The sequence below is a fragment of the Carassius carassius genome, chromosome 33, assembly GCF_963082965.1.
Source record: "Carassius carassius chromosome 33, fCarCar2.1, whole genome shotgun sequence".
In the NCBI taxonomy this organism is placed as follows: Eukaryota; Metazoa; Chordata; class Actinopteri; order Cypriniformes; family Cyprinidae; genus Carassius; species Carassius carassius.
This window is the reverse complement of record NC_081787.1, coordinates 4,840,294-4,847,723: the sequence shown is the minus strand read 5'-3', so window position 1 is coordinate 4,847,723 and position 7,430 is coordinate 4,840,294. Positions and strand designations below refer to the sequence as shown.

Sequence of the window (7,430 nt, the reverse complement as noted above, 5' to 3'; positions counted from 1 at the left end):
CATGATTCTGTAGAAAATTATTCCAATATGCTGATTTGGTGCGCAAGAAACATTTCTTATTACAGTTATGCTGCTTAATAGTTTTGTGCAAACTGTGATATTATTTAGGATTCTTCAAGGAATAGAAAGTAAAAAAAAAAAAAAAGATTTATTTGAAAATTTTCTGGTGATAAAAATGTATAATAATTAAAATCGAACCAATAGTTAATGAAGTGTTTACTGACAGTTTGGATTAATTTCTTCCTAAAAATCTTACTGACTCCAAACTTTTGAATGTATGTTAATATATATTTTTAAATAATAAGAAAAACCATGTTCATTCTACATAGCATACATTTTCTAACCTCTATGGGTTTGAAACATAAGGTTCACACATGAACTTAAGGTGCATAGAGAAGAATAAAATGAGTTTAGACAAGTCTAACAGTCAATGTATCTAATGTGGATTATTCCCAGGTCACTAGCCATTTCTAATCTCAGCGCTATTTTTTATATTTCACACACATAACGGTACATTCAACATGGCATATTTCTTCAGGAGCACTTGCAGGGAGCCAAAGACTTCATGAGATATTTGCCTCAAGAATAGTTTTTTTCTTGCATCTACGAAACATATAATAAATGCATTTATCATGTTTAATGATAAATGCATCAATTCTCATAGAGGATTCAAGACAGATATCTGTCTCTCAAAGCATCTGAGCCGTGATCTCCTTTATGACTAGTGGTGTATCTTCACAACACAAATTTTATCCATTTCAGAGCAAAGTATTTGAAAACTCGGCTTGAGTCAGATACACAGTACATCAGAGAGTTTCTGAACCACACAAACACCTAAGCCAATTTAATATCTTTGTTTCTGAATTGATCTCTTTGCATGTGGTCGCCAACCTTGTTTTCAATATTTTTCAAAAATCCAACTGAAAATGTAACAATACAGCAGGGTTCTTCAACAGGGGGTCCACAGCAGTACTGCAGGGGGGCCTAGGAATGATTGTTTGAGCTCAGTTTTACAAAATCTGTTTTAAACAAAAATACAGCATTAAGTAAACTCTAACTAAAGTTAAGAAGATTTTTCTTGCACATTAAGACATCAAGTAAAATAAAAACAGTACAAGAATAAGGTTCGGCATCTGTAAGGCTGGTGTTTGGTTGGGCTCTGTGTTTTCATATGTCATGTGATTCCCACCTTTCCCTTGTGTTTATGCCATGTGCTTTTGTTTTAGTTGGGTTTCATTCTCATTGGTTCATTAATTTCATTATGGTCAGATGCTGCACATTTCCTCGTTAGTAGTTTGTATTTATAGCCTTTATTTTGCCTTGCATCTTTGTCTTGCTTTGTCATCTTTGATGCTGTGGTCCACTGGTATGAGTGTCATGTCCATGCCATGCCTTATTTAAGTTTAAGTCATGTTTATTTTCAAGTAATTGTTTTGTTTGTACACTTTTCAGTGGAACAGTTACAGCATCAATAAAGATAATTATAATGGCTTGGCAATGTAAGCATCGTAACACTATGTAAACATTATACTATGGCACACACTCACACACACACACACACACACACACACACACACACACACACACACACACACACACACACACACACACACACACACACACACACACACACACACACACACACACACACAAGTATTGAGTCAATACCTTTTTGTGTTTCATCTGTTTTGTCTGGCTCAGGAAAAATGGCCCATCACTCAATGTAAGTTGCCATTCTAAGAGCTGTCAGTCAGAAAATCTGCAGAAATGGATGGATTGTAAAACATACATTTATTTTACATACAAGCATGTACAATTACACTGGAAATGCTAACTGTGTTTGAGGATGGTGTGATGCAGTTTGACTCATGCAGCAAATGAGCATGACACAGAGCCCTAATAAGAAAGTCAAATTCAGACTTCACTGTAGTGCAACATTATGAAGCAGACTTGCCTCTTATCAAAAAATGTTCCATGATATTCATGCCCTCGAGGAGCTTGCTTTTCCTCCCAAATGCTGCATATGTCATATTAAAGGAATAGTTAACCCCAAAAATTTTGCTGAAATTTACTCACACTTAAGCCATCCAATATGTAGATGAGTTCATTGTAACATATTTTGAGAAATAACATATTCTTTGAAAACATATCTTGTTCATCAGACGATCCTCTGCAGTGAATGGGTGCCATCAGGATGAGAGTCCAAACAGCAGCTATAAACAATAATTCACAAATAATCCACATGACTCCAGTCCATCAGTTAATGTCTTATGGAGTGAAAAACGGAATGTTTGTAAAAAACAAATAAAAAATTAAATAAGGCTTTTTAATTTTAACCGTTGCTTCTCACCAAAATATTAGTAAATCCATAATGCTTCATCCAGTGAAAAAATCCCCTGTTGCCCTCTCACATCAAAATCCACCAACATTATGGATAAAGGACTTGTATTTTAGCTTGAAGCAACGAATGGAAGTTAAAACATTTTTAAATTATGGATTTATTTCTTACAAACCTGCAGTTTTACACGTCACAAGATGTTATTAAATGGACTTGTGTGGTGTAAATTATTGTGGATTAATTGTGATGATTTTATCAGCTGTTTGGACTCTCATTCTGATGGCACCCATTCACTGGAAAGGATCCATTGGTAAGCAAGTGATGAAAAGACCCTTCAATATTTTTGTAAATGCATCTATGAATCTATAAAATACTTGTCCTGGTCTAAATTTAATAATCTCCTCATGATACTTCTAGATTAAATTTCTAGCCAAATCCCACTGAGGTGTGGCATTTCATGTGCAGTACTTGAGAAGAAATGGCAAGCACACTGAAGGGCATCAAAATACCACAAAAAAACTTTTGTAAACTCTTACCCAGAATAACGTAAAACTCCTCTGAGACAATGGTAAAGGCAGACTCCGGAGAGAAAGATGGCGCAGCACACCGACAAAACAGACTGGTTCAGAGCCACTGAAGCCTGAGGAAGACAAAAACATCCTGCTCATCTGTGTCCTTCGAGGAGAAGACACGTGCTCTGGAGTCTCAGAGGAAGGACAGCAGCAGCCTCCAGCTGTGTGCAGGCATTAGCACACCCACAAGTACCTACGCTTGATCAGTGACTCAATGTTATACAACTCTTCAATAGTATTCATGGCTAAACAAGCACAGAGAACAAACACACCTGCTAGAACTCAAAACTGCTGATTGCTACAGTAGTAAATGATGTTTACAGTTCACTCAACAGGAGCACATTTTCACATTTAGGAGAAGGCTGTCAACATTTTGAGCATACATCAATATTTTGTGCTCTTAATTAGCAAGCACTGCTAATTGCCTTGAGAATTGATAAGGAAATGTGGGCGTTACATACCAGAATGGTGCCAGGATGCTGGAGGCAGCTTTGTGATGTCAGCTGGGAAGTAAGAAAGAAAAGTTGGTTCAGAGAGTTATTAAATGTTTTATAAGCCTAGTCATATATATATATATATATATATATATGAGGCAGAGAAAGCTCAATGCGCTGCCTGACCAAATGCAGAAATGCGCTGCATACACACAGAACACATCGGAAATGTTTGATGGAACCACAACCTTATCAATGTCTGCTCTGAAAGGAGAGATTTAAATTTTTTTTTATTTTAGTTTTTTTTACATCCTGATCATATTATTCCTTAGCTTTTTTTCCTTCTTCTCGATATTATTAGCCTAACTAAGCTGACGTTTACAGTTACTGAAACATCATAAACGTGTTTTTTTTTTTTACAAAGCACACTCTGACATCCATACCAACACAATTATACAATTATAACAATTATAGCTGCATAATTTATCAGATTGGCTCTAAAATACACTAAATCTGAGAAAATGACATTATCTGGTAAAAAAAAAAGGTAAAAAAAATATTTTGAAGCCTTGCTAACAGAATGAAAGCCTATTAATGACAACTGCATACTTTTAATAGCAAAATGGTCCTAGTATTAAAATTTCTGTTTTAATGGCTTTCAATTGGGACATTGGGGCAAATGTCCTGAGTGTAACTATTTTGTGTAAAACAGATTTATTAAAGGAAAAAGGGTGAAATATTACAATAATAATAATAAAAAAACACACTTGTGCCAAAAGTTACACTGTTGTGGCATTAACACAGGTAAAATAATCAAAAAGACAAAAATGTCCATAAGGAAGCAATATGCAGCTGCTCGTGTGATATTGTTTAGATATATTATAGTGAGGAGACTTTATTTGGGAGTAAGGCATGGTGAGCATGTAGTCTACTAAAATATAAAATGGATAAAATATGTGCAACCATATTCAAGCAATTCTGTATTTTTTCAATTAAAACAATACTCAGAACACTTTTGTGACTGCATGGCATGGAGGAGCATAAAAAACCCTACAAATTGAATTTGCAATTTTCCCATCAGAAGCTTGGGCACATTCAGGATTGTCTTACCCAACCAAAGCTCTTACTCAAATGAAACAGGCACTAATCATCAGAGAACAACTGTAAACACTCATGTCTAAATGGCCTGGAAAATGGGGCATAGTAATAAGCTTCAAGCCTTTCAAGCTGCTTTCTCCAGAATCCTGTGACAGCTTTCAAAGCAGAAGTCTAGAAGCATACGAGTCAAGGTTGCTCATCTTGTTTATTATGAGCGCCTGAACTAATTAGGTAAACACTGTGCCCTGAATAAATCTGTAGTCAATCTTTCTTTATCCTCATGAAAGACTGATTCAATTAAATATCAAAGGGTTAGACAAAACTAGTGAGGACACAGGAAAATCATTCCCAGAAGGACGAAGAGGTATTTTTGGAGAGGTGTTTACGCAGAACATGCACTACTAGATCAAAGAGCTCAGGTGCTCGATTTCATTCATTAATCGACTGACATTCAAATTATCATCGCTCTTACCCAAGAGATCACATCTCAAAGGCTTATGCTATCTGCATCCATCTCTACAGCATATACTTCCTCCCACTGCTTTCAAGAATTGTTTTTGGATAATTCAGTTAAACAGTGATGTCTACATTAACATTATAATCATAATAACTGATATTATTACAGAAGGATGTAGCACTCTGATCATCTGGTGAATAATAGAGGCATGACAGAGAATTAAATTATCTTCAAGTCATTATCTGTATGCCTGTCAAATGGCTCTGGACTAACTATATAGCTAGACAGAAAAAAAACAAAAAAACAAAAAACAAATGCAGTTTTAGTCTTTCTTTTTAGTTTTAGTTTTGCGCTGTTTTCCAGTCTAAAAAATCCCTGATACTGTAATTACTTCTCCCATACCGCTTTTCCCAGTATGCAAAAAATCTCAATTGTCATTAATCCTGTTTTATAACAAATTTGGTGAATTTGCAGTGCCATCATGTCCACGTCTAAGTTTAAAGTCCCCATGAAATCAAAAGGAAACTTTTGGGTGTTAGTATCAATACGTTAGTCTTAAGATTATCTATAAGGCAGTGTGCTCCAAAACACTGACAAAGTTACTATTTGGAAGATATAAGCATTCAATGCTTGCAGTTCGGTACTTCCGCCAAAACGGCTCAACTTTTATTTGATGTCACATCATACTTCTCATCAAATCTTCTGACCAATCAAATGCTCTCTAGAATCCGAAGCGCCCGCCACCTGCACTGTTAATAGACGTTGAAGCACTGGCTGAGATCAGTCACTTGTTCACAGTGTAGTATTTTTCCTGTGCAGTGAAAGACTCATAGTGTACATTGTAGGTGATAGGGAACAATTCAGAGAGTGCAAATAAGATTTTGATTGGTGCAAATGAGGTCTGGTTTTACATTGTTTCACGCAAACTGTGGCAGTGCACATCTGGACTTTGGCTTGTTGGTATCAATCCCTCTTTCAGAAGCAATCTTTGCACAACTCCAGGGCTGAACTGACCTTCGTTTGTGAGGCAGTACAGTGTAAAATTTTAGCACAAATGTATAGGACATTTCCTTCAAAAATTAAAGTTAACCATCTTTCCTCGGTGGTCTATGGAGACTCCTATGTTCGTTGGTGCATCTCAACACACCACACTTTTAATGGCTCTTTGGTGCTGACATTGTATCTTCAGAAACTACAGCAAGAAAACAGTAATAGCGGACAGCTGTTTCTTACTCAGGGCTTTGTATATGCTAATAGGGCAGAGAGCATCACAAATGGGACCTTCACCTAGGGAAACAACCAAAGGAACCACAGATCAAAGAAACTACAAAGGACTACAAACTGGCACAGGAAACAGAAAAAATATGAGACTACAACATAAAAATAAGAACTACAACATAAAAATTCTAAATTCAAACACAAGACAAAACCAGACATGTGACAACCTATATATAAATAAATAAATAAATAAATAAATAAATAAATAAATAAATAAATAAATATATATATATATACATACATACATACATACATACATCCATCTATATATATATATATATATATATATATATATATATATATATATATATATATATATATATATATATATATACATACATACATCTATATACATACAATTGGAAAGTATGAACATGAAAAGTATGAGCATGTACAGCACTCAATACTTAGTTGGGGCTCCTTTTGCCTGAATTACTGCAGCAATGCGGCATGGAGTCGATCAGTCTGTGGCACTGCTCAGGTGTTATGAGAGCCCAGGTTGCTCTGATAGTGGCCTTCAGCTGTTCTGCATTCTTGGGTCTGGCATATCGCATCTTCCTCTTCACAATACCCCTTAGATTTTCTATGGGGTTAAGGTCAGGCGAGTTTGCTGGCCAATTAAGAACAGGGATACCATGGTCCTTAAACCAGGTACTGGAAGCTTTTGCACTGTGTGCAGGTGCCAAGTCTTGTTGGAAAATGAAATCTGCATCTCCATAAAGTTGGTAAGCAGCAGGAAGCATGAAGTGCTCTAAAACTTCCTGGTATACGGCTGCGTTGACCTTGGACCTCAGAAAACACAGTGGACCAACACCAGCAGATGACATGGCACCCAAAACCATCACTGACTGTGGAAACTTTACACTGGACCTCAAGCAACGTGGATTGTGTGCCTCTCTTCTCTTACTCCAGACTCTGGGACCCTGATTTCCAAAGGAAATGCTAAATTTACTTTCATCAGAGAACATAACTTTGGACCACTTAGCAGCAGTCCAGTCCTTTTTGAAGCGAGACGCTTCTGACGCTGTCTGTTGTTCAAAAGAGGCTTGACACAAGGAATGTGACAGCTGAAACCCATGTCTTGCATACGTCTGTGCATAGTGGTTCTTGAAGCACTGACTCCAGTTGCAGTCCACTCTTTGTGAATCTCCCCCACATTTTTGAATGAGTTTTGTTTCACAATCCTCTCCAGGGTGGGGTTATCCCTATTGCTTGTACACTTTTTTTCTACCACATCTTTTCCTTCCCTTTGC

The 7,430-nt window shown here is 36.5% G+C and overlaps 1 long non-coding RNA gene across 1 annotated transcript; it reads right to left on the bottom strand.

Moving 5' to 3' along the window:
- Positions 1 to 201: 201 nt before the first annotated feature.
- On the bottom strand, positions 202 to 3,066 carry LOC132114197 (uncharacterized). Its single transcript, XR_009425256.1, has 4 exons — positions 2,875 to 3,066; positions 1,836 to 1,896; positions 1,669 to 1,759; positions 202 to 984 (listed from the first exon to the last, which is right to left on the bottom strand). It is a non-coding gene; the product is annotated as an uncharacterized LOC132114197 (long non-coding RNA).
- Between the last annotated feature and the right edge of the window lie 4,364 nt (positions 3,067 to 7,430).